This window comes from Phyllobates terribilis, unplaced genomic scaffold (genome assembly GCF_046119375.1).
Source record: "Phyllobates terribilis strain yellow unplaced genomic scaffold, ASM4611937v1 Scaffold_1__5_contigs__length_1240528914, whole genome shotgun sequence".
Taxonomy (NCBI): Eukaryota; Metazoa; Chordata; class Amphibia; order Anura; family Dendrobatidae; genus Phyllobates; species Phyllobates terribilis.
In genome coordinates, this window is record NW_027362761.1 from 764,636,917 (window position 1) to 764,664,080 (window position 27,164).

The 27,164-nt window shown below is 43.6% G+C and overlaps 2 protein-coding genes across 4 annotated transcripts in view; one reads left to right on the plus strand and one right to left on the minus strand.

Moving 5' to 3' along the window:
• PURG (purine rich element binding protein G) overlaps nt 1-27,164 on the minus strand; it is an 86,233-nt gene that overhangs the window by 23,285 nt on the left and 35,784 nt on the right. For all 3 annotated transcript variants that reach the window (XM_073636948.1, XM_073636949.1, XM_073636950.1), the window contains one exon: nt 12,177-12,249. The gene's annotated coding sequence lies outside the window, so the exon portion shown is untranslated. The remainder of the gene's footprint in view (nt 1-12,176; nt 12,250-27,164) is intronic.
• Nucleotides 2,426-27,164, plus strand: part of WRN (WRN RecQ like helicase) — a 202,690-nt gene continuing 177,951 nt past the window's right edge. The window contains exon 1 of the mRNA XM_073636942.1: nt 2,426-2,538. The gene's annotated coding sequence lies outside the window, so the exon portion shown is untranslated. The remainder of the gene's footprint in view (nt 2,539-27,164) is intronic.

The following is a 27,164-nucleotide window of genomic DNA, read 5'->3' on the forward strand; positions in this document are numbered from 1 at the left end:
CTTAGTTTACTAAAAATAATAGTTACCTGTCCACGTTCCTGCGCTGATCTCCCATGCACAGCTGTCACATCTGGAGATGGCGACAGCTGTGCATGGCTGCTGTAAGCTCACACTGCCGGGAACACGTCCGCTCCCAGCAGCGGGAGCCACTGACTGAGGTCACCGGAGTGCATTCAGTCAGCGCAGCTCCGGAGACCTCCTTTACCGCACTGCTGTACCGTGGGAATTTCTCACGATACAGCAGGGCCGTAAAGCAGCTAACCGGAGCAGCGCTGCCTGAACTCCGGCGAACCCTTACGGCCCCGTCATTCTAGCGGCGGCAGCGGTTCAGAGCGGTCACATTCTATGTGGCTGCTCTGAACTGGAGATCTTCGTGGGACACTCGTGGACTACTACGGAGGGGTAAGGATAAGGTTGTGGTTTATTATTTAATATTTTATTACAGGAGATCGATGGCTTCGGGGAATTAGGTGTCTAGGTGAGTATAGGTGTAGTTTTTTATTTTTTACTTTATTTTAGGTGGCGGTCGGCGGGGACAGGTAATGTATAAACTAATTTATTGTAGGCAACCACTGGCCACCAATGACATGTATTTAAAATTTATTGGGGACACAGTAGGGCAATTTAAATAGCAGGATCAGGCTGATGGGAACTACTGCTCCCATCGAGCTGATCCTGCTGGCAGGAGTGGACGGGGGACAGACATAGGCCGATGGGAGTAGTAGTGTCACATCGGCCTATGTCTGCCTGCACGCACAGACACCGCGCACACCCGCACAAACATCGCACACACACCCCGCACACACACTAATCATGACGGGTCTGGGAGGTGAGGCTGACCTGTGCGGCCGTGGGAAAGTTCATGTGAGTTCATGCAATGCAGTCAAGCATGAACTCACATGAACCCTCTGAGGGCACCGCGGCTACTTCAAATGAACAGCTGATCGGCATCACCTGATACCTCAGCTGTTCATTTGAAATAACTGGCGGGAAAGCGCAGCACAGAACGGGAAAGCCGGCGGTGAAGTCTTTTCACTGCCGGCTTCCCCGCCCGGGTCCTTCGCTCCTTGGTGCTGCGCTCCCCGCCCGGTCCTAATTTACGATTGGGATTGGAGGTGGCGAGGGGAGCGGAGGATCGGGGTGGGAGGCTGCGGGGAAGCAGTATGGGGCTGTGTGATTGTTTAAAAGCCGGCGGCTTTTTACAGCGCGCCGGCTTTTAAACAATCAGGAGAATTCTCCCCCGCTGGGATGGCATTCTGATGACAGGCTGGATCGCGCTGCCATCCAACTTGTCATCCTTCACAGACACTGCAGAGCGCAGGCATTATGGGAACTTCCGATTCCGGTATTCGATATTGTAAAAGTATCGGAATTAAGTATCGGAATTCCGATACAGTGAATATCGGCCGATACCCGATATTACAGTTTCGGAATGCTCAACACTACGTATGAATAATCACAGACATTCCATCAGGAAAAAGAGGATGGATTTACCTGTATCAAAGCATTTTGTGGAGGCGGGACATAATGTGACACAATTAAGATTTAGGATTATAGATACTGTTTTTATGCAAAGACGAGGTGGGGATAGAATACGATTATGAAAAAGAAAGGAACTTGAGTGGATTCATAACTTAAATACGTTAAAACCAAATGGATTGAATATTGAATTTAATATAGCAGGCATCACCTGAGGAGTATGTTCAGACTTGACAGTATATGAAATTTGGAGTATTATGTATACCTATTGTATTTTTAATATATTTATATGGATTTTTCTGGTTTCTTGCAGATTGATCACTCTCACATTGGTGGTTTGTGGAAGCGACTTGACCTGCAGCAACATGCGTATAAAGAGAGAGATATCCTCTGAAAATGTATTTTTTTTCTTAAAAAATTGCTTATATTATATATATATATATATATATATATATATATATATATATATATATATATATATGTATGTACACTATAAAATAGTATTCCTATTTGTGGAGGGAATTGGATTGTAATGTATTCCCAATTAAACACCTGAGATTGGGGAGGAGGTGGGGACCAGTTGAAGGTTCCTCATCTGACCCAATAATCTCACTCCATGGATGAACCTAGGAATAGGGAATTCCATGGAAGGGTGTTTGGGTTATGTAATATATTATCCCTCAGTTCATTTATGGACACAGGAATTACTATTGAATATTTGTTATTGTAATACAAACTGTTAACAAAATACTATCCCTGATAGTGAGACATGGTGTGTTTTATTATAAATGGGGGATAACAATAGTGATTAGAGCATATATGGTGTTTAAATTTGAGGAGAAACGTTTGATGGGGCTTGCCAACTTTAAAGATGGCGACTGTAACATTAGAGATGCACTGAGCATGTCCGATGACATCATGAAGTGGGCGGACCAGGCTTGTCCCGATCATGTGATGAGATAATGGGGATTTCCTGGGAGACATGCTCAGTTAAGATTTTGAGACGCGGAGGACAACGTGGAGGAAATAGGAAATGTGGTTTTGCATGATTGCTGCAGGGTGAGTCGCTGCCTCAAATATATTATGATTTATAATGTACACCTGGCACTGATCGATACCAATTAAAGCACTTATCACTTTATGAGAGTTATGGATACTGTAATTGATAATATATTTGTAAAAGATTTTTTTACTATGTATGTAACTGGATGATATTTTGAGATATGCACTATTGCACTTTTTTATATAATCATATTTTTGTATGAATTGATTATAATTATGGCATCACTGTTTGTAACTATATATATTGCACTATATGCACTTGAACTCTGCTTGAGAAAGGTTCTGTGAACCGAAACGTCGCCTTTGGGCTCATTAAAGTCCATTTTTTTTTTTTAAATTTCTTGGAGTGCTGCCTCTTTATATTTTTTCTCTCTATATATCTATCTATCTATATATATCTATAGCTACTATCACACAATAAGTCTATGTGCCCACGATGCATAAATGCTCCGGATTTTTCCTGAGCGTTTCTGCATCTCCCTGGCAGAAAAAACGCATGCGGATTGTACATGCGGATTGTACATGCGGATTGTACATGCGTTTTTCCTGCCAGGGACAAGCGGTAGTGAAGCGTTCTTCACATGCATTTCCGCATGCGGGTTGTCAAGCGCTTTCCAAGCGATTTTAGCATCACTTGGAAAGTGCTTGACAACTTGGTCACACTATATAAATCCATGCAAACGGCATGGATTTATATAGTGTGACTGAAAGAATGGTAAGAAAAAAATTATACTTACCTTCTGATGGACCCCGGTGTCCTTGTCTTGGCTTGCCGGCAGCTCGAGGTAGACTAAAAGGACCTGCCATGACGTCATTTAGTCATGTGACTGGTCACGTGACCGCCAACGCCACATGACTAAATGACGTCATGGCAGGTCCTTTTAGTCTACCGCGAGCTGCCGGCAAGGCAGGACAAGGACACCGGGGGCCATCAGAAGGTAAGTATAATATTTATTTTATATTTTATTCTGTTTTTTTTCAGGTACTATGGTACCCGGGTCTGGAGGAGAGTCTCCTCTTCTCCAAACCCGGGTACCATACGCACATTGAACCGCATGTTATCCGCATGTACAGATGGAGTGATGCGGATGACATGCGGTTCAATACAAGTCAATGGCGGTGAAAAAAACGCGATCCCGCAAATAATTGGTAGTGCTGCGGATTTTTCCGCAATGACAATTCGCAGCAGAAATTTCCGCAGCATGTGCACAGCACATGCGGATTATCATTGGGGAACATGGCAGACCTTCTACCAAGCGTTTTTTTAAGCGTTTCTGCAGCGGAATTGCAGCTGCGGAAACGCTTAAAAAACGCATAGTTGGCACACAGCCTAAAAGTTTTTTTTTTATTTTTTATATACAAAAAACAGTATTTGCATTGCCATATTCCGTATATATTTTCGGCCACAACATTTTTTGATCACTGGCTATTCCGACTTTTGGAAGGCAGAAAAAAAACAAAACCCAGCAGGCCATTGATAATATTTTTTTTTTAGGCCAAGTGATAACACAGCTTTATTCTTTGGGTCAATACGATTACAGCCATGCTTGAAATATTTTGTGTGTGTTATGCTGCTTTTACACAAATTTTTTTTTTTTTTTTTTTTTTTAGAAAATAGAATTGTTTTTGCATCGCTTTATTATTACTAATTATTATTATTATCTATAGCTTTTTTATTTTTCGGCTGATGGAGATGTGTGGTAGCTTTTTTTTGCGGGACAAGATGACGTTTTCAGAGATACAATTTTGATCTTCATTCCACTTTTTGCTTTGCGGTATGATGAAAAAGCATAGTAAAAAAAAATGTGGGAAAAAACTATGTATTAACTGAAGGGGTTAACTAGTGTGACAGTTTTATAGATCAAGTCGTTCCGGATGCGGTGATACTAAATATGAGGATTTTATTTTTTGCTAATTTTTGTTTTTACATTAATATACCCATTTATTGGTATATATTTTTTTTTTTTTTTAAATATTTGTATAATACTTAGTCCCTCTATGAGACTTTCAATTTTATTACTCTGATCGCTAGTATAATGCATTGCAATGCACCAGCACTATATGCATTATACTGGTGAGTGTTACACTGACAGAAACCTTTTAAACCAGGCTCCTGGCGTGATGTAAACAGGCTACCATAGCTGGCAGACCCAGAGGTAGTCACGACAACCTTGGGTTGCTATGATGATGATCGGCAGCCCACGATGACATCGTGGGGCGCCGATCGCATGGGAGAGGGAGCCCTCACCCTCCTGAACGCTGCAATCGCTATTGATCGCAGCATTTAGGCGCTTAAAAGGCCCAGGGTGGTGCGTGCACTGCTCTTGGCTGTGACAGCTGGAACATGGCTATCACTTACGCAGAGCTCCTGGCGCCTAAGTTTACGTCATATGTCGTGAACCACTTCCTGACCATGACATAAAATTAAGTCAAAAGTTGTGAAAGAGTTAAAGGGAATTTGTCACCAGGTTTTTGTAACCTAATCAGAGAGCAGCAGAATGTAGAGACAGACACTGATTCCATTGTTGTGTCACTCACTGGGCTACCTCTCATTAGAGGACTAGTAAACCTGCTGCAGTGTAGTCAAGCATATTCATGAGCTTTGTATAACCCCCACCCACCGCTGATTGGCAGCTCTTTGCCCATGTACAGTGTACACAGAAAGCTGTCAATCTGTGGTATGGGCGGGGTTATACAGAGCTCAACATGCAGGGAACTGATGGATCTGCAGCAGATTTTTACCTCAGTATCAGCAATAAAAAAATAATAATGGATTATAAAAACAAAATAAAAAGGTTAGGTTCCATGTGTCATGAAAAAAAGAGGCAAAAATGATTTGAATGTATGACCTTGAACATTTTGTTAGAGCTGATGTGCCTGGTCAGGAGCAGGATAAAAAGGCCTGGTCCTGAATTTATTAACAGGTTCAGGACCGCCCACTATAGATAAACGTCGGCGCTGCCTGGGCTCTGTGCAGCGCCGACGTTTATAAACGGTGGGTGGTCCCACAGCCCTCAGGACCCCCAGGGTCCTGCAAGTGCTGCGGTTCCGGTGCAGAGCGATAGCTCTGACAGGGGACATCATCGGGACCTGATTGGATCAGGTCCCAATAATGTTAACCCTTTCCTATCTTCTATATGCCGCGATCTATAGTGATTGCGGCATATAGAAGATAGTGAGAGGAGAGGGGGTCGTCTACTTACCTCTCCGACGTCCCCCTGATGCCTTCCAGGACCTTCCGTTGTCACGGCAGCTGGAGGTCACATGACCGCCTCCAGATCTGCCATATATGGTGTCCTGCTAGGCTCAGCCTGCAGCTGAACTCTAGCAGGAGACAGACAGTGTGAAACTGTCAGCAAAGATCTCATCCAATGCAATATATATCTATTACATTGCATGAGATCAGTGATTAGAAAAATAAAAATTAATGTCCCATACAGGGACTAAGTAAAAATGTAAAAAAAAAAAGTAAAAAAAATGTTTTCAAACTGTTTAAAAAAAAAGTCACAAAATAAAAAATAAATAAATAAGATATTAAATCAATAAATCCGTATATTTATGCAAAAACAAAAAAAGTACACATATTTGGTATCGCCGCGTCCGAAACAACCCGATCTATAAAACGGTCACACTAATTAACTCCTTCTGTGCACACCGTAATAAAAATAAATAAAAAACGGTGCAAAAAACTATGCTTTTTCATCATATCGCCAAACAAAAAGTGGAAAAAAAGGCGATCAAAAAAGGAAAATGGAAATAAAAATGGTACTGCTGAAAACGTCATCTTGTTCCGCAAGAAAAAAAGCCGCCATACAACTCCATCAGCCGAAAAATAAAAAAGTTATAGCTCTCAGAATAAAGCAATGCAAAAAAAATATTTTTTTCTATAAAATTGTTTTATTGTGTAAAAGCGCCAAAACATAAAAAAAATACAGTAAGTGTAGTATCGCTGTAAACTTACTGACCCGAAGAATAACGCTGCCTTATCACTTTTACCACACGCAGAACAGCATAAAAAAAACCTCAAAAAACAAATTCCTGAATTGTTCGTTTTTGTTAATTTTACCTCCCAAAAAACGGAATAGAAAGCGATCAGAAAATGTCACGTACCCAAAAATGGTACCAATAAAAATGTCAACTCGTCCCGCAAAAAAACAAGCCGTCACATGACTCTGTCGGCCGAAATATGGAAAAATTATAGCTCTCAAAATATGGCGATGCAAAAACTAGATTTTGCAAAAAAAAAAAAAAAATGTCTTAGTGTGTGACAGCTGTCAATCATAAAACCCCGATAAAAATCTGGTATCTCTGTAATCGCACCAATCCGAAGAATAAAGTAATCTCATCACTGATACCGCACAAGGAACGGCACAAAAAATAAATAAAACCAATTCTTCACCTGCTACTGATTGGTTTATTATGTCTCCCAAAGATCGCAGTAAGGCTCTGCTCACATTTATCCTGCGCTCTGCGCTGAGCACTTACACCAGAGTTTCCATGTAAATCTCTGAAATACGTGATTCAGACGGAACCCATGACGGAAGATTCCCTGTAATGAGGCAGATATAGGCCACTGTGGATGCCATCTGGCCTGTGATCCCACGGTGTCATTTGTTTCAGGCGTGCATAAAAGTGCGGTTGGCCACAGTTTTGTGCACTTCTGAAAAAAAGGACACCGCTAAACAGAGGCCAGACAGAGTCCAGAGTAACTCTGCTGCCTCATTACAGTGAATGGATCCCGCAGGGGTTTCATCTGAATTACATTACTTGGAAATTTAGATGGAAACCCCGATGTAAGTGCTCAGCCTAGAGCGCCGGATAAATGTTACGTAAAATGTTCCTAATAAAAGCTTCAACTCAGTCCTCAAAAAAAGCTAGTCCCCACTCAGGTCCGTCATCTGTTAAAAATATAAGGGACTTCCAAGTTACTGGCAGCAGAAAGGCTCTGGAAAAGCGAAATGACCCTTGCCCCCCAAAAGAAATTCAGAAAATGTTGTGCTCCCAAATCCAAATGCCTATTCTACAATAATTTGCTCTCCAATTGTCAAATAGCACTCCGTCCCTCCCAGATCTCGCCGTATGGCTGAGCGGTACGATACAGCCACATATGGGGTATTGCCACTTTTAGAAGAAATTGTGTGACACATTTCGGCACCATTTTTACCCATTGCCCTGTGTGAAAATGTAAAATCTGAGGGTAAAACATTTTTTTGTGGCAAAAATATAATTATGTTTTCTTCACTGCCCAATGGTATAAATTAAAAAATTAAAAAATACTCACTACTTCCCTAGATGAATTCCTTGAGAGGTGTAGTTTACAAAATGGGGTCACTTGTGGGGGTTTCTGCTGTTTTGGCATGTCAGCGACTCTTCAAATGTGACATGGTGTCAGCCACCTATCCCAGCCAACATAGCGCTCCTTTCTCTTCTGAACCCTGCCGTACACCAAAGCAGTGGTTTTCCCCCACATATGGGGTATCTGCGTACTCAGGAGAAATTGCACCACAAATTTCATGGTGCAATTTCTCCTGTTATCCTTAGGATAATGCAAAATTAGGGAATGAAAAACATTTTTTGTGGGAAAAATGTGAAAATTTTATTTTTACAGCTCAATATTATAAACTTCTGTGAAGCACCTGGGGGTGCAAGGTGCTCACCACACATCTAGTTAAGTTCCCTAAAGGGTCTAGTTTCCAAAATGGTGTCACTTGTGGGGGGTTTCCACTGTTTAGGCACATTAGGGGCTCCCCAAATGCGACATGGCGTCTGCTAATTATTCAAACAAATTTTACATTCAAAAAGTCAAATGGCGCTCCTTCCCTTCCGAACCCTGCAGTGCGCCCAAACAGTGGTTTTCCCTCACATATGGGGTATCAGCGCGCTCATGAGAAATTGCACTACAAATTGTGTATTCCATTTTTTCCTGTTACCCTTGTGAAAATAAAAAAATTGGGTCTAAAGTAACATTTTTGTGAAAAAAAAGTTAAATGTTCATTGTTTTCTTCCACATTCCAAAAATTCCCGTGAAACACCTGAAGGGTTAATAAACTTCTTGAATGTGGTTTTGAGCACCATGAGGGGTGCAGTTTTTAGAATGGTGTCACTTTTGGGTATTTTCTGTCATATAGGCCCCTCAAAGTCACTTCAAATAAGATGTGGGCCCTAAAAAAATGTTTTTGTAAATTTGGTTGGAAAAATGAGAAATCGCTGGTCAACTTTTAACCCTTATAGCTCCCTAACAAAAAAAAAATGTTGGTTCCAAAATTGTGCTGATGTAAAGTAGACATGTGGGAAATGTTATTTATTAACTATTTTTTGTGACATATCTCTCTGATTTAAGGGCATGAAAATTCAAAGTTTGAAAATTGCAAAATTTTCGCAAAATTTCAGATTTTTTCACAAATAAACGCAAGTGATATTGAAGAAATTTTACCACTATCATGAAGTACAATATGTCACAAAAAAAAATCTCAGAATCAGGGAGATCTGTTGAAGCGTTCCAGAGTAATTACCTCATAAAGTGACAGTGGTCAGAATTGAAAAAATTGGTTCGGTCACGAAGGCAAAAACAGGCTCTGGCGCGAAGTGGTTAAGAAGGGCATGCCATTTTTTTTTTTTTACATGCATTTATAGCCAGCTAACCAATTGGAGGCAGGAGTTGTGCCGATTATGTTCTAGAAAATATCTAAAATCCTACTATCAAATTAAAGCCACGGCCCCACTATCAGTATTTGTCAGTATTTTTTCTCAGGAGTGGGAAGCAAAACCAGGAGTGGGTGATAAATGCAGAATTGGTGACTTGTTTTTATTATACCTTTTCTCTGATTGTTCCTCACCTGGTTTTGGCTCCCACTCCTGAGAAAAAATACTGATCAAATACTGATAGTGGGACCTTAGCCTAACTGAAAAAATACATACAGCTAATTGGAAACATATCCTAAAGAAATAGAACAAGACTATCCCCTGTAACAGAGCTCGGCAAAGTGCGGCCGCAGACAAATAGCCAAAAGGATGAAGACAGTGGCCCACGGGCTGCACCATGCCCTCGCCCGCTGCTGCCGCCCGTTTCTAGATGAAACCGCTATCCGTATCCTCAGGATGCAGACAGTGATGAATACATTGGTGGAGGATGGAGCCGCTAGCTCCTTCTTGCATCAATTAGTGTGTGAGACAGAAGACGCGATGACGTCATTGCATCGCGTCTGCTGTACGAAGTGTCAGTGCACCAGAGACAAGAGCATAGTGACAGGGGAACGGGAGCATGTATGGGATGTTAGCATGTATATAGAGGGCTAGGTGGGGGCTCACCTGTATTTTAGGAGGCTAGGTGGGGGCTCACACTGTATATAGAGAGGCTATATACTATGTATAGGTGTGTGGGCTCATACTATGTATAGGACGGCTGCGTGTGGGTTCACACGGTATAATGGGGGATGTCTGCATAGTTAATCCTGCTCAATATTAAGTGATTTTAATATAAAATAATAATTATAATTAATATTAATATTGAGCAGAATTAATTTAAGCCTATTGGTTCAACCCTCCACAACAGTCATGGTCTCATGTGGCCCCTCGGGAAAAATAATTGCCCTCCCCTGCCTTGTAAGCTTCTATGTCCAAAGCTTTCTGGATTTTGCAACTGTTGTCTGAAAAGGTATTTGATGATTGTATTTTTTGAGCTCATCATGTTTTCTATTGTACACACCAATAGTGCAGAAAATGATCACTCAATTTCAATATTCATACTAGGAGTAATCAGTCCACTACCTCCAAACCAGTTTTATTTTCATGCCACAAAGACCTAAATGAATGATTTATGGTAACACATTTTTCCCTTTTATGTTATGGCAAAACAGCGATTTTGGCTAACAGAAGTCACATGGGCAAATTCTCCTAGTGTTGCATTGCAGAGCAATACAAGCCATTGGGGAAACCCCAACTGTACTGCGACTGTGACGAGCAAGTAGGATAATGTCTAAAGGGTACGTGCACATGGTCAGGAATGGCTGCAGATTGGACACAGCGCACTGGCACTGTGTGAAATCCGCAGCGACCAGATGTTACAGCATAGTGGATGGGATTTCACGAAATCCCATGCCCACTATGCCTCTCCTTGCTCCTGCGGCTCACCCGCGGAGAAGGACATGCGGCGCGTCCCTCCAGACCGCAGCATGTCAATTTCTCTTGTGGAGTCGCTAGTCTCCGCAAGAGAAATTCTACAGTGCAATGTATAGGATGCGGTGAATCTTTGGATGCAGCATAGAGTATACTGTGTTCAAAGCACTGCCAGAAAGGATCATGTGCACATACCCTAACAGCGTCAAATTTTTTGTGACTTGTTTACTGCGGTCGCATGCCCATCGGGGGTGAGAGCGAAGGTTCGCATTCCACCAAAATTGACTTGCACTGTGATGTAGCAGCAACACCTAGCAAACTTAGCCATGTAGCTCTAGCCCTCATCACAGACAATTTTGATAAACTACAGCATACTTAAAGGGGTTATCCGGAACCATTTTATTTTTTACTATAGGCTAAAGAACTAACAGGCAGGTAGATGCTAATTTCCTGCCTGCTGCAGATTTCTGCCGGCTCAGAACAGTCACAGATCACTCCTGCTGGCGATTCGGCGGCCGATGGGTAGAACAGGCAGGTAGTTAGAAACTACTTGCCTATTAGTTCTTACACCCATAGTAAAAAATAACAGTCCCAGATAACCCCTTTAAGGGGTTTGTCCAGTTTCCCAAAACCTTTTCCTATATGCACAGTTCATTGTAAAAACAAACAAAAACTGTGCTTTACTTAACCTCTTACATGACGTTATTACTGCAGCCAAACAAAGGAGACCAGGCAGTAACGAAGACACGGCACTTAAGGCCCCGTCACAACAACGATACGACCTGTCAGGGATCGTTGCTGCGTCGCTATGTGGTTGCTGGTGAGCTGTCAAACAGGCAGGCTCACCAACGATCAGGGGAGCAGCGACATCGTGGAAAGAATCTTTCCACGATGTCCTGCTCCTGGTTACCAGCCTGCTGAAGCAGGAGAAGGCTGGTAACCATGATAAACAGCGGGTTACTAGCGGCACACGCACACCTAGTAACCCGCTGTTTATCATGGTTACCACTCTGCTACGGTGAGCGGGAGGTTACCGCTCACTTTAGCAGGTTCGTAACCATGATAAACAGCAGGTTACTAAGTGCGCGTGCGCCCCTAGTAACCCGCTGTTTATCATGGTTACCAGCCTGATCGCTGCTCCCGCTGGTCACACACAGCGATGTGTGCTGACCAGCGGGAGGGCAACGACCAAAAAAAGGTCCAGGACATTCTGCAACGATCAGCGACCTCACAGCAGGGGCCTGATCGCTGCAAAGTGTCACACAGAGACATCGCTGGCGAGGTCACTATTGCGTCACCAAAACCGTGACACAGCAGCGATCTCGCTATGTGAGACGGGGGCTTTAACCTGGTGAGGGTAAATAAACTATAAACCATAGTTTGTAGTTTTTAAAGAAAAACAGTGCATAAAAGGGAAATGGTTTCAGAAGGGGCAAAGTGGTATTTTTTTTTTTTTACAGCAGCAGAACTACTATGATGTGAGAGCAGAACCAAATAGTAGAAGTGACCTGGTAGCCTACCTGTGCTCAAGCAGAGATATCATCAAGTACAGGGTTTGAAAACACAACTTCACAGCTCGAATTACACCTGCACCTGTGGATAAAAATTAATAGATCAAATTAAGCATACATGAAAAAATAGCCCTTTAACAATTCACCTATTTTGCATCTTAAAGATCTGCCATTTTTATTTTTTCATTGTCATATTTGAAGAAACCCTAACATTTTTATTTTCCTTTCAAAGAAGTCATGTGAGGGGTTGTTTTTTTTTTTTTTTGCGGTTATATTTAATGGAACCATTTTAAAGTACATATAATTTACTGATTAGCTTTTCTATTTTTTTTGTGTGGTGAGGCAAAACACAATAGCAATATTGCAAAGTTTGGGTTTTGTTTTGGTTTTACAGAGTTCATGAAATAGTTTATATAACATTAATTAATTACAGATTGCCATAGATAAGGTATGGGTGGTCCACTTACCATTTCGGTTTTCTTTATCGCTATATACACAGGGCTTAGGTTATGTGCACACTGAGCGTTTTTGATGCGTTTTCATGGCGTTTTTTCTGCGCGGAAATGCATCAAAAACGCCAGGTAATCCGTCTGCCAGCTAATGCAATGACAATCCTGATGTGCTGTGCACATGATGCGGAATTTTCCGCTCAGGATGGTCATTGCTTTAAAATACACAGCATATCTATTCTTTGTAGCGTTTCTGCAGGGCAAAAACGCTCAAAGAATGGTACCCGGGCAGGGGAAGAAGATTATTTCTCCCATCATCCGACCGCCGCTTCCACTGATAACAGGGTGAGCGGAGCGGCTGAGGAGAGCAGTAGTCACACACACACACACACACACACACACAAACCTTCATCCTCACCTGTCCGGCGTCCCCCGGTGTCCCGCTGTCCTCCTGACGTCCCCCAGAGACGTGATCATCCCGGCGGTACACTGACAGGTGAGGGATATGGTTGTTTTTTATTTTTGTTTCTTTTTTTTTTTTTTTTTTTTTTTTTTTACACAAGATCGAGGGATTCGGTGATTGAAAGAATAAAAATTGTTTTAAAACCATGTGTAATTTTATTTTAATAAAATACTTTATTCTGGCGGTGTCTTTATTGAAAAAACGTTGATACCCTTAACTACGAGGTTGGTAATGAGGGCGTCTTATAGATGCCCTCCATTACTGACCTGGGCTTCATGTCAGCAGCCAATACAAGCCTGACATGAACCCCAACCCTATTACCCCACTCGCCACCGCTATACGGCAGTGGGAAGAGCGGAGGCATCTTATGGATGCGCCATTTCTGGGACTGCTGAGGGGTGATATTATTAGCTGCGGAGGGGGCTAGTATCCATTGCCCCTTCCCTGGCTATTAACATCAGCCCGCAGCGGTCTGTTTAGCCTTTTCTGGTTAGATTTTATAGGGGGACCCTATGTCAATTTTTTTCTGGGGTCCTCCTGTAATCTAGCCAGTAAAGGCTAAGCAAACAGCTGTGGGCTGTTATTAATAGCCAGGGAACATTATTGGCTAATGGCCCCTTCCCCGGCTACTAATATCAGCCCCCAGCGGTCGGCTTTCCCTCTACTGGTTATAAAAATGACACGGGAGCCCACGCCATTTTTTTTTTTTTTTTTTTAACATTTTAGGCTATGTGCCCACGATCCGGACGTAGCAGCGCTTTGGATGCAGCATATTTTAGCTGCATCCAAAACACTGCATCCTATTGAAAGCAGGTACCGTATATTCCGGCGTATAAGACGACCTGGTGTATAAGACGACCCCCCTACTTTCCTGTTAAAATATAGAGTTTAGGATATATTCACCGTATAAGACTACCCCTTTTCCAACGCATACCAAACACCGGTAAAAATTAAAAAAAAAAACAGATTTGAATTTAACATGGTCCTTTTTTTAATTTAAATTCTTATGACATGCAGGTATATAGCAGGAAAACTGTCACTCATAAACATATTAAAATAGGGGGGACCCCACGTCATTTTTTGGGGGGGTCCCCCATTCTAATAGCTAGTAAAGGCTAGGTATTCAGCTGGGGGCTGATATTAGTAGCCTGGGAAGCTCCGTGGGTATTACCCCCTTCCCAGACTTCAAACATCTGCCCCAGCCGTCTGCTTAACCTCCGCTAGAGACTATAATGATGGTGGATCCCACGCCAATTTTCTTTTTAAAAAATCCTTTATTTTAACACTAAATGACAATTGAGGGGTTAATAAAGATGCAGTCGCTAAAGTATTATTAATTTTGTAATTAATTTTTCCCAAAAATGTTGACGTCGGCTTCGCCATATTTTTGTGTCCAGCCAGGTACAGCAGGCAGGAACGGGCTGCCCCCAACCACCAGCTGCCTAGTTGTACCTGGCCGGACACAACAATATAGGGAAGCCCTTTTTTTTTTTTAATTATTTCATGAAATAATTTAAAAAAAAAAGACGTGGGGCTTCGCCCTATTTTTGTGTCCAGCCAGGTACAACTAGGCAGCTGGGGGCTGGAATCTGCAGCGCAGGGAGGCCCAAGCTTTCTGGCCCCCCCCCCCCCGCTGCAAATTGCAGTCCGCAGCCACCCCGGAAAATGGCGCGTTCATAGAAGCGCCATCTTCTGGCGCTGTACCCAACTCATCCAGGGCCCTGGTGTGGTGGCTCACTGGGTAATAAAGGGGTTAAGGCCAGCTTGGCATTATCAGCTGGCCCTAAGCCCGAAATTCATGGGGTCACGCCAATATTAGACATGACCGCCATGAATTTCTAGTAAAGTAATTAAAAAAAACACAACACCCAGAATAAAGTCCTTTAATTGAAATAAAGACACAATTTTTTAATGTTCTAAATTAAACCATACTTACCATCACGCCCATTCCAGCTGAAGCCAACGATCTCCTGCAATAAAAGTAAAATAATAAAGCAACCTCATCCTTACCTCTCCATGGTTCCCAGGACCGGTCCAGCTCTGCTACATTCACATGACAGGCTGGACCGCAGCAGAACGCTGCCGTTCAGCTTGCCATGCGGCAGACACTGAGAAGCGCAGGCATGCTTGTGCTCCTCAGTGTCTGACTGTGACGGCATCCAGATGAGCCGAGATCATGTCCAATGAACTCGGCTCACCTCATGCACGTCACTGACAGCGTGGGAAAATTCTCCTGCTCCCCGCATGCGCAGTAGAAGTTTCCCACGCTGTCAGTGACGGACGTCCAGGAGGTGAGCTGAGTTCATTGTCGGCTCATCTGGATGCCGTCACAGCGAGACACTGAGGAGCGCAAGCATGCCTGCGCTTCTCAGTGTCTGCGGGATGACAGGCTGGATGGCAGCGTTCTGCTGCGGTCCAGCCTGTCATCTCGATGTAGCAGAGCTGGACCGGTCCTGGGAACCATGGAGAGGTAAGGATGAGGTTGCTTTATTATTTTTCTTTTATTGCAGGAGATCGTTGGCTTCAGCTGGAATTGGCGTGATGGTAAGTATGGTTTAATTTAGAACAATAAAGAATTGTGTCTTTATTTCAATTAAAGGACTTTATTCTGGGTGTTTGTGTTTTTTTTAACTTTTACTATGGGGTTAGTAATGGGGGTGTCTTATAGACGCCTCTCCATTACTAACCTGGGCTTGATGTCAGCTGGCATTAGGGCTGGGGTTGATGTCAGCTTATATTACCCCCTGCCACCGCACCAGGGCAGCATGGAAGAGCGAGGCTAAGTGCCAGAATTGGCGCATCCTATGGATGCGCCATTTCTGGGGCGGCTGACGGCTGGTGTTTCTAGCCTGGGAGGGGGCCAATATTCATGGCTCCCTTCCTGGGCTATTAATATCAGCCCCCAGCTGTCTGCCTAGCCTTTGCTAGCTATTAAATTAGGGGGGACCCCACGTCATTTTTTGGGGGGGGTCCCCCATTTTAATAGCTAGTAAAGGCTAAGTATTCAGCTGGGGGCTGATATTAGTAGCCTGGGAAGCTCCGTGGGTATTACCCCCTTCCCAGGCTTCAAACATCTGCCCCAGCTGTCTGCTTAACCTCCGCTAGAGACTAAAATTAAGGGGAACCCCACGCCAATTTTTTTTTAAATAAATCCGTTATTTTAACACTAGATGACAAGTACAGTAACCAGCACTGTCACTGTACTTCTTATATATGTGACTGACATGTTTCTATCTATCTAATCTATGTGTGATGCTCTATCTTTCTGTTATAAATTGTCGGGTACAGATGCTGAATTGCCGGCCGGCTTTTTTAAAGAGATGGTGCATGAAAACACTAATATTTGTTTTAATAAAACCTTTACACTAAATGACAAGTACAGTAAGCAATACTGTCACTGTACTTCATATATATGTGACTGACATGTTTCTATATCTAATCTATGTGTGATGCTCTATTCTTTCTATTCTAAATTGTCGGGTGCTGGCTTATGCCGCTGCTGAATTGCCGGCTTTTCATACATTGTCACAGAAGCGATGCGAACTTCCCTGCTCCGGACACAGCGCACCGCTTCTGTGACAAGTGAAAACTGTCGGCACAGAAGTCCTGCGCTGTGTCCGGAGCTGGGAATACGCAGCGATGTGTCAGTTTCAGCACAGAAGCGCTGACTGTCTGGACCTACCGCCGCCGTATTTTAACTCCCTCCACCTTATATTAACTCCGACATGGCAGGGATACGGCCACGGCAGCTTATTAACACCCCCAGAGTATCCCCGCATGTCAATTTCTGAAAGTTCAAAAGCATTACCGGCGTATAAGACGACCCCAGACTAGACAGAAGATTTTTCAGTCTTCAAAAGTCGTCTTATACGCCGGAATATACGGTAAATCCACACATGTTCACTGAACCATGCGGATTTACCGCATTCAATACATTCTAGTGGTCAAATTTCTGTTGCGGAGACTAGATACTCCGCAAGAGAATTTGGCATGCTGCGGTCCTGAAAGACGCGCCATATGTCATTGTCCGCGGGTGATCCGCAGCTTCAGATGCATGCATAGTGGACATGGGATTTCTAGAAATTCCATCCACTATGCTGTAACATCTGGACGCTGCGGGTTTGACTGTGCATAAACACAGCTTCAAACCCGCAGCGGCCACGGATCGTGGCCACGTACCCAAACTCACCTGCAGCATGTCAATTTCTGTAGCGGGCACACTAGTCTCCGCTGCAGATTTTGACCAGTTGAAATGTCATTGTATGCGGTGGATCTGCATGTATTGACAACAAAAGTGCGGCATTAGAACACAGCGTTTTGGACGCAACGAAAATTCACTGCGTCCAAAGCGCTGCTTGTTGCTGTTAGAGGACGTAGTGGCTAATGAAACAGCTGTGAGCTGTTAATAATAGCCATGGAACATGTTTGCCTAATGGCACCTTGCTGCCCCAGAAATGACATGAATGGAAATGCTAATGAGATTGGGTGTATGGGATTAGCTGACACCTAGCCCTTTTATTTGGTGATGACAAGGTGTCAGACACTTTCATTACCAAAAGCTAATTAAACTAAAGTAAAGGAGTTAAATAAAACACACAGAGAGAGTAAACACTTTATTTAAAATACAACAGCCACATTCTTTAATCATTTAAATTAACCAATATACTCACCCGAGATCTGACGGTTTTCCAAGGGTTGAAGTGATGTTCCACGTTTTTTTTTTTCAAACATCTTTATTTAGCTCCAAAAACTTGTCAAAATGGCAGCAAAACGCGAGTTTTTCCTGCCAAGAGATGCAGAACCACTGCAGAAATTTCTGCATTCAAATCCTGAACGTGCACACATAGCCTTAAGCTCTACTAGCAGCCAGGATGCTCCATTTCCACTGTAACTGGGGCAAATATATCTGCCCCAGTTACAGGGGAAAAAAGAAAAATATGGAAAAATTAAGTAAAAAAGTAATTGAAAAACAAAAACATTGCCAATCCAAACTACTGTTTATTGCCCCGTCCCTGACAAAAAAAAACCCCTCATATCAGATGTATATAAAAAAAAATGTATTTCAGTGGTCCTTAGTGGTTGTGGAGAGATATATATATATATATATATATATATATATATATATATATAGAGATATATATATATATATATATATATATATATATATATATATATATATATATACACACACATATACACACACACACACACACACAAATATATATAGTCAGTGATGCATTTGCTTTATTTTCCCACCGATATTGGGGGAGGTGAAGGGTGAAAGTGTGTGAAAATAACAAAAATTAAGCCCCATGTATCATTACAAAAAAAAGATGCAAAATAATTTGAATATTCAAAAGAGAATTTTTTTTACCGCTATTTAAATCACCAGTATCAAAAATGGTTAAAACGGTCACTGTTAAAACAAACGTTGTGCAGCATCGGCATCTCTGCCTCCTGCCCGGCAGAGACGCCATCCCCCTTACCGCCGCGGTCCTGCTACGGCGTCTTCTTGTCTCCCTGCAGCTGCTGCTGGTGCACGCAGCCTCCCCGGCTCTGTGCTTAGGGCGCGCACACGCTCCCTCCCTCTTAAAGGGGCCGCGCGCGCCGTCCTAAAAAGTCCCCGGCCAATGGCCGGAGGACTTCCCCTATAAAAGGCACCTCCTCCAATATGGAGGTGCCCGTGCAAGGTTGTAGCTTTGTGTGTGATACTCTGCTTCAGCCCTCAGGTCCAGCTCGCTAGCCTGACTACAAGTCCAGTCCGTCTGCTTGTCTACTCTCCAGCCCAACAGTCTGTCTACAGTCCAGTCCGCCAGTCTGTCTATGGGCTCTGTCCGCCTGCTTACCTGGAAGCACCTGCCAGTTACCTGCCGTGCATACCTGCCAGCCTACCTGGAGGCTCCTGCCTGTTACCTGCCGTGCCTGCCCGCTTACCTAGAAGCACCTGCCTGTTACCAGCCGTGCCTGCCAGTCAGTCAGCCCGGATCACCCGTCAGCCTGCCTGCCGTGTTCATCTGCTGTACCGGTCAGTCCTTGCCTTCTGACCCGTGGTAGTCATCTGCTCTCATACAAGGTCGGTCCCCAGAGTAGCACCTGGTCCCTCTGCTCGGTCCTTCCCTGGTCACGGAGTCGATTGAGCCGCCGTACGGCCTTGGTCGGTCCGAGTTGATACCTAGTTACGCCCCTCCTTGCACCGCAGCACAGAGGTTCCACCACCCGGATCCGTAACACGTTGCATAAACTAATAATACGGATCAATGAGAAAATTTGTAATATTTCTTCTTTCTCCACTTAGAGGGGTTTCTTTTTCGCCAGCCTTTTTGTTACACTCGGAGAAGCAGCTCAAAACAGTCTTGTTCGAAGAAAGATGGTCTGCCAGCACAGTGAAGTATCAGATTCCACCTCTGTTATACTCTATGGAGCACAGTGATAGACTAGCAGACATGGCAGACGGAGCTGCTAATCAAGCACTGTTTTAGCTCACTTCAGTATTGGACTCACAGTCATGCAGTACAGTACTAGCAGCCATGGGCTACTGGTGGCCTGCAAAGCCAGTGAGCTATGAGAACGCTGAATGAGTTGCCTTTTTTATTGGAATCATTTTGTGCAACATACAAACCTTTGATCAATTTTTAGTACATTCTCGATGGATGGCATGGAAAAAATAAAAAACGCAACTCTGCCTGTTTCATTTTGTACAGTATTATTTGCTTGGATTAAAAACCAAGATAATTTAATAGCTCAGGGTAATGTAAAAATTGCATATTTAATTTACTTTTTTTTATACATTAAACCAATATTAATTTAACAAAAATTGTTGGGCTTTGTTTAGTTTCAGTTTAGGACTAGAACATGGATGAGTCTGCTCTTTTGTACTGCAGGCTCTCTATTGAGAACTAACTCAGCCAGAATCATAGAAATCCATTAGCACCACAAAATCGCACTACGTAAAAGGAGATTCCTTACTTATATACTTAACCACTTTCATGTCGCAGTGGCTATTGACAACAGCACCCTAGGAGTTAAACTGCTGGTTACAGAAGGGACAAGGTTGGGTGCTGGTATACCTGCAAGATCAGGAACAGGTCTATGACAGTACCCGAAAGATCAACATAGGACCCCACCTATGTTGATCTCTCGGGTGCAGTCATAGCCCTGATCCTCATCTTGCATATTAATAACAAAACCATGATTTTTAAAGCCGAAATAAACAATTCATTCAACTGATAAACAAGCGTTTTGCTCATTTGCCGAGAGATCGCTGACCTGTTTACACATGATAATAATCGAGAACTAGTGTTTAAAAATTATTGACCTGGGTAAATGGAACCTTAGATTTAAAGTGCACTTGTCAGCAGGATTCTGCTCAGTAAACTACATACACTGTCAGGTGGGTGCAGTTATACTAATTAAAATGATACCTTGGTTGATGAAATCCGTCCAGTGGTTCTTGTATAATCTTTACTTTCAGTTTGAAGATATTCACATAATGCATCTAGTAATGCGGGGCTAGGTAAAATAGGAGGCAGGTTAGTGAAGGCACAGTGACCTGCCATAAGAGCATACAGATGAATATGTAAGCAGAGCACCAGATAGAGCCCACCCCACAGGAGGGCCCGAAGCACGAGCATATCATTATGGATTTCATCAACCAAGGTATCATATTAAATAAGTGTAATGTCGCCCACCTTAAAGTGTAGGTATGTAGTTTAAACTACTGAGCACAATCCTGCTGACAGGTGTGCTTTAAAGGGAATCTGTCAATTTGATTTCATCACCCCAAGCCCCTGAACTATTAATGTGCACATCTAGCTCTTTCAAAGACAACTCCAGCAATACCTTTACATGGCCAGAGTCCAAATCAACTGAACTAGTGACACTATAAACAAATTATTGGTATGGCCAAACGCCTTTAAGGATGTCCTATACAGGCAATCCAAATGGACACTCCCAGCATATATTTTTCCAACAGAAAACAGAATCCAAGTCCACCAGTATGTAATAAAATCAAAAAAGTTCATTATATCTAGACAAACCATGCACAAAAGATCATTACATTAAGGCTATGTGCCCACGATGCAGAAATGCTCAGGATTTTTCCTGAGCGTTTCTGCATCTCCCTGGCAGAAAAAACGCATGCGGATTGTACATGCGCTTTCCTGCCAGGGACATGCGGATGTGAAGTGTTCTTCACTTGAATTCCGCATGCGGGTTGACAAGCGCTTTCCAAGCGATTTTAGCATCACTTGGAAAGTGCTTGTCAACTTGGTCACACTATATAAATCCATGCAAACGGCATGGATTTATATAGTGTGACCGTAAAAGAATGGTAAAAAATAAAAAAATAAATATATACCGTATTTTTCGGACTATAAGACGCACCGGACCATAAGACGCACCTAGTTTTTAGAGGAGGAAAATAATAATAAAAAAAAAAAAAAAAAATGTAAGCAAAAAATGTGGTCATGATGCACTCTTAAGGGGGAGGGGGTCTTCTGCTGACACTGGTATAGGGGTAATGTCCCCCAATTCTGACAATATCCCCCATCCTGGTATATATGCCCCCTCATGCCTTTAAAACGTGGTCCTCATCCTGGTATGCCTGACACACCTCATCCCCAATCCTGGTATGCCTGACACACCTCATCCCCAATCCTGGTATGCATGGCACCCATCATCCCCAATCCTGGTATGCATGGCACCCCTCACCCCTGTCCTGGTATGCATGGCACCCCTCACCCCTGTCCTGGTATGCATGGCACCCCTCATCCCTGTCCTGGTATGCATGGCACCCCTCATCCCTGTCCTGGTATGCATGGCACCCCTCATCCCTGTCCTGGTATGCATGGCACCCCTCATCCCTGTCCTGGTATGCATGGCACCCCTCATCCCTGTCCTGGTATGCATGGCACCCCTCATCCCTGTCCTGGTATGCATGGCACCCCTCATCCCTATTCTGGTATGCATGGCACCCCTCATCCCTATCCTGGTATGCATGGCACCCCTAATCCCTATCCTGGTATGCATGGCACCCCTAATCCCTGTCCTGGTATGCATGGTCCCCCTAATCCCCATCAAGATGCACATACAAAAAAAAAAATAAACACTCGTACTCACCTTTCTTCTCTCCTCCAGCGCTGCATCCTGTCTGCCTGCACTGATCTCTCCATGTGAGCCCTGCATGACGTCACTGCCATGAGCGGCTCACATGGAAAGATCAGCTGCCGGAAGTCACTGCTCCCCACGCCGGGACTGTGTGCGCGGGGAGCAGTGACTTCACTCTCCTTCATAGCCGGCACACAGCGGAGCCTGCGGCTCCTGCTGCTACCGGCTATCGCGTCTGCCCGCTCATTAAAAGGCATGAATATTCGCCCATGGGCGTGGAGAGAGGTTGAATATTCATGCCCTTTAACAGTGGGCACACGCGATTCCGGAAGCAGCAGGAGCCGCGCTTCGCTCTTAATGTGTGCCGCTATTAAGGAGCATGAATATTCAGTGCTGCCCACGCCCAATAGGCGTGGGGAGCAGTGAATATTCATTTTCTTTAGCAGCGGGGACAGTGTAGGCTGCAGCGGGTAGCTGCTGCCTCCTGTGCCCCGCTCCTCCACCGCTACCGCTCCCCCCACACCCCGTATATATATACACATCCCCCCAACATTCGGACTATAAGACGCACCCCACATTGTCCTCCAAAATTTTGGAGGGAAAAAGTGCGTCTTATGGTTCGAAAAATACGGTACTTACCCTCTGATGGCCCCCGGTGTCTTGTTTCCCTCCGTCCTGGCTGCAGGCAGCGGTACACTGAAGGACCTGCCGACGTCAGCGTCGCGTGACCCGTCACATGACTATAACGTCAGCGCAGGTCCTTCAGTCCATCGCGATCTGCCGGCAAGAAAGGACGAGTGCAACGTGGGCCATCAGAAGGTAAGTATAATCTTTATTTTTTATTTTATTCTTTTTTTCAGAGTTTCTATGGTACCCGGGTCCGGAGGAGAGTCTCCTCTTCTCTAGACCTGGGTACCATCCGCACATTGAACGCATGTATTCCGCATGTGCTTATCTAGTGAAGCAGAATGCACGCATTCTAATGCAAGTCAATGGTGGCGAAAACGCAGCACTTCCGCAAAATAATTGGTAGTGCTGCGTTTTTTTCCGCAATGATAATCCGCAGCGGAAATTTCCGCAGCATGTGCACAGCACATGCGGATTATCATTGGGGAACATGGCTGGCCTTCTACCATGCGTTTAAGCGCTTCTGCAGCGTTTTTGCCGCTAAGGAAACGCTTAAAAAACGCATCGTGGGCACACAGCCTAAATCAGAAAAGTCAAAGGCTCAGGTGTTTATGGCAGCTGATCACCAAATGCGTAACAGGATGGGATAATAGTGAACCTCTATGTTTATATATTGTTATTATTTAAGCACATAAAAGTGCTAGTGCAACCATGTCATCTGAGAACAATCAATCAAATGCTGTTCATGTACAATGTGTACACAGACCTTGTGCACAAACATTACCTTTATCATTCAAAATGCTAGTGCATACAGGTTCTTCTCACAAAATTAGATCATCAAAAAGTTAATTTATTTCAGTTCTTCAATACAAAACGTGAAACTCATTATATAGAGTCATTACAAACAGAATGATCTATTTCAAGTGTTTATTTCTGTTAATGTTGATGATTATGGCTTACCGCCAATGAAAACACAAAAGTCATTATCTCATTAAATTAGAATACTTTATAACACCAGCTTGAAAAATGATTTTAAAATCCGAAATGTTGGCCTACTGAAATGTATGTTCAGTAAATGCACTCAATACTTGGTCGGGGCTCATTTTGCATCGATTACTGCATCAATGCGGCGTGGCATGGAGGCGATCAGCCTGTGGCACTGCTGAGGTGTTATGGAAGCCCAGGTTGCTTTGATAGCAGCCTTCAGCTCGTCTGCATTGTTGGGTCTGGTGTCTCATCTTCCTCTTGACAATACCCCATAGACTCTGTATGGGGTTAAGGTCAGATGAGTTTGCTGGCCAATCAAGCACAGTGATACTGTTGTTTGTAAACCAGGTATTGGTACTTTTGGCAGTGTGGACAGGTGCCAAGTCCTGCTGGAGAATGACATTTCAATCTCCAAAAAGCTTGTCGGCAGAGGGAAGCATGAAGTGCTCTAAAATTTCCTGGTAGATACCTGTGCCAACTTTGGTCTTGATAAAACACAGTGGACCTACACCAGCAGATGACATGGCTCCCTAAACCATCACTGATTGTGGAAACTTCACACTAGACCTCAAGCAGCTTGGATTGTGTGCCTCTCCACTCTTCCTCCAGACTCTTGATTTCAAATGAAAACTGGAACCCTGTGGAGTGTGTCAATGAGTGCATTCGGGACATCTGTCAAGTCAGCAGTCTTCCCCATAATTGTGGAGTCTACTGAAACAGACTAAGGGACCTTTTTAAAACGCTTAGGAAGCCTTTGCAGGTGTTTTTGTTAATTATTCTAGTTTACTGAAATAATGACTTTTGTGTTTTCATTGGCTGTAATCCATAATCATCAACATTAACAGAAATAAACACTTGAAATAGATCACTCTGTTTGCAATGACTATAAAATATGAGTTTCACTTTTTGTATTGAAAAACTGAAATAAATTAACTTTTTGATGATATTCTAATTTAGTGATATGCACTGTATATAGTAACATTTATAAATGCAATATTACAGAAAGTAAAAAGCTAAGGTAGAAGAAAGGAGGAATTTGTCATGCACATCCATCCAGGTAATATACAACTACATTTTCTTAGGCGAACATTAATAAAAGTTGATAATACTGAAACCGGATGCGTTTTTGGCACATCAAGGCACCAGAAACGCGTCAGGTTTCAGTAAATCAACTTTTTTTCTAATGTTCACCTAACAAAATTTAGTTTTAGATTACCTGGATGGAAGTGCCAGAGAGATTCCTCCTTTCTTCTATATTGGCTGCACTCACCAATGGATCTCTAACAATTTGATTTACCGCACAGTGTGGTGAGCTCCAAAAACCCCACCCTGTCCATCCTAAAAAACTAAGGGTTGATTCAAAGGCAGAGGATTTTAGTTTATTCAGGGTAAACATGGATTTGTGCACGTTCTATCCAGACAAAAAGTCTAGACAACCTTATCTGTAGTCACAAGGCACTCGCCACCATATTTTAAAAACTATTTCTAAAAATTGAACAAAATGCAAGTTACAATTAAAATCAGTGTACAAGCTCTAGTTTTAGCTTCAGGAACGAAGCTTTACAAGTATAAATGCCAACAATTAACAGTTTATAATAGGCTTCTGTTTCCATACACCCACAGGCAGCAGTGGCCCCAAAACAATGCACAGCATAAAGGCATTGTACAGGGTGAAAGCCATTGTAGCCACATCACAATGCTTTCAAACAAAGCTTCATGAAGCAACCAAAACCCTTACATTCTAGTTATAAAGTTATCGCTCTTTCTGTTAATGTGAAATTCCAATTCTGCCTAGAAGTAGGTTTACTGATTTATGGCCATTGTCAAGAAGAGCAGCACTTGATCAAAGGCTGCGAACAGGAAGGAGAACATGTACCAGTCACATTTTTGGCACAGGTTGATAACTGATAAGAGGCCTTCTAAATTAGAAGACGCATTGGGACAACAAATAAATAAAAACTGATAAAGCCCATCATAATGAGATATTTTTTTCACTGCAATATACTGCGAAAGAAAACATATTAGAGTTCCAATGTTAACAATTTAAGCAAGCTTTAGGGAGAACAAATACTGTATATACTGTATATAATTACCGTATGTTTTTCCCCACATCAAAAGCAATTTGATATTTTTGTTCCTAAGGGGCCCATAAACGAAGATTGTTCTCCGTCTCCAACGCTGTAAGCACTGAACTTCATCACATGCAATCCACAATGACACAAATTTGCTTTGCCAGGCTAAACAACATGGCATGATCTTTTACTTGAAGGGCCAACCTCAAAAATTCCACGCATTGAAAAAAGGTATGTCACCACATACCAACTCTGTGTAAAACATGCTCCTGGCAAGTCTTGGGTTCATGATGGCCCACAGGCTGTTCACAACTGTCCCCTTCCTACATCTCTGACCTACTCTCCGGCAGCCTCATCTCGGGTCCTCCCAAGTCCTTCTTTGCTCTCTTCTTGTCTTCTCACACAATCATCGCCAAGATCCTATGCAATTGACACGCCTCCTGGGACCGTGGGGTACTCGGTAGCCAGGCTGGTCGGTTCTATTGGGGTAGTCACGGTGGCAGTGACCCGGTCCGTGGCCCAGGGCGGTCAATAAATAAAGAAAAGAGGGGAATAAAGTTTTTGGGGATAAAGTTTTGTGACGCCATCCGTGGTATGCGGCTATAGGTGGCAGCTGCTGCTGTTCAGATCCACTGGGGCCGTTGGTGACACAGCAGAGATGGTTCAGCTCTCCACGGGTAGAGCTAGGCCCCAGGGCAGTTAAATAGGTGATTTTTCTAGATGTTGGTGGTGTAGTGCAAGGCAGGTGATGCAGCAATTAAGTCAAGGACACAGCGGTGCAGTCTTCAAGTTTTTTTACTCACAGTTTTTACGGTGCTCCAGGTTACAACTGCTAGCCATGTTATAACAGCCCACCGAGTCCAGTGTCCTCCGGGGAAGTGATCCAGCCAATTCTCAGATAACTTGGGTGCACTTGATCGGGACCCCCTCCTTGTGCATCTTCCCGGGTCGTCTCTCTGCGCTGGCTCTCGCCCTCCTGCCCTGCGCCTCACACACAGTGTCCCGAGCCAGTGGCCGCAGGCCTTGTCGGGTGACGTCCTCTCTGTGTCCTTGGTCCTATATGGCCACCTTTTCAGCGAATGTGTGTGGTTTTGGCTACGGCACTTAGAGATACCGCAGCCTCCGGTTTGCTAGCCGAGTCTTGCAGTCCTCCACTAATGTGGGGCCGGTGCCCTACTGCGACCTGATCCATTCATGGTCGGCGTGAACTCTGGCGCAAGGGTGGACTCCGCACTTCCCATGCCCCTAAGATCCTTTCTCTGTCTCTGGAGGCTCTCACTGCTCTGGTCTTCTC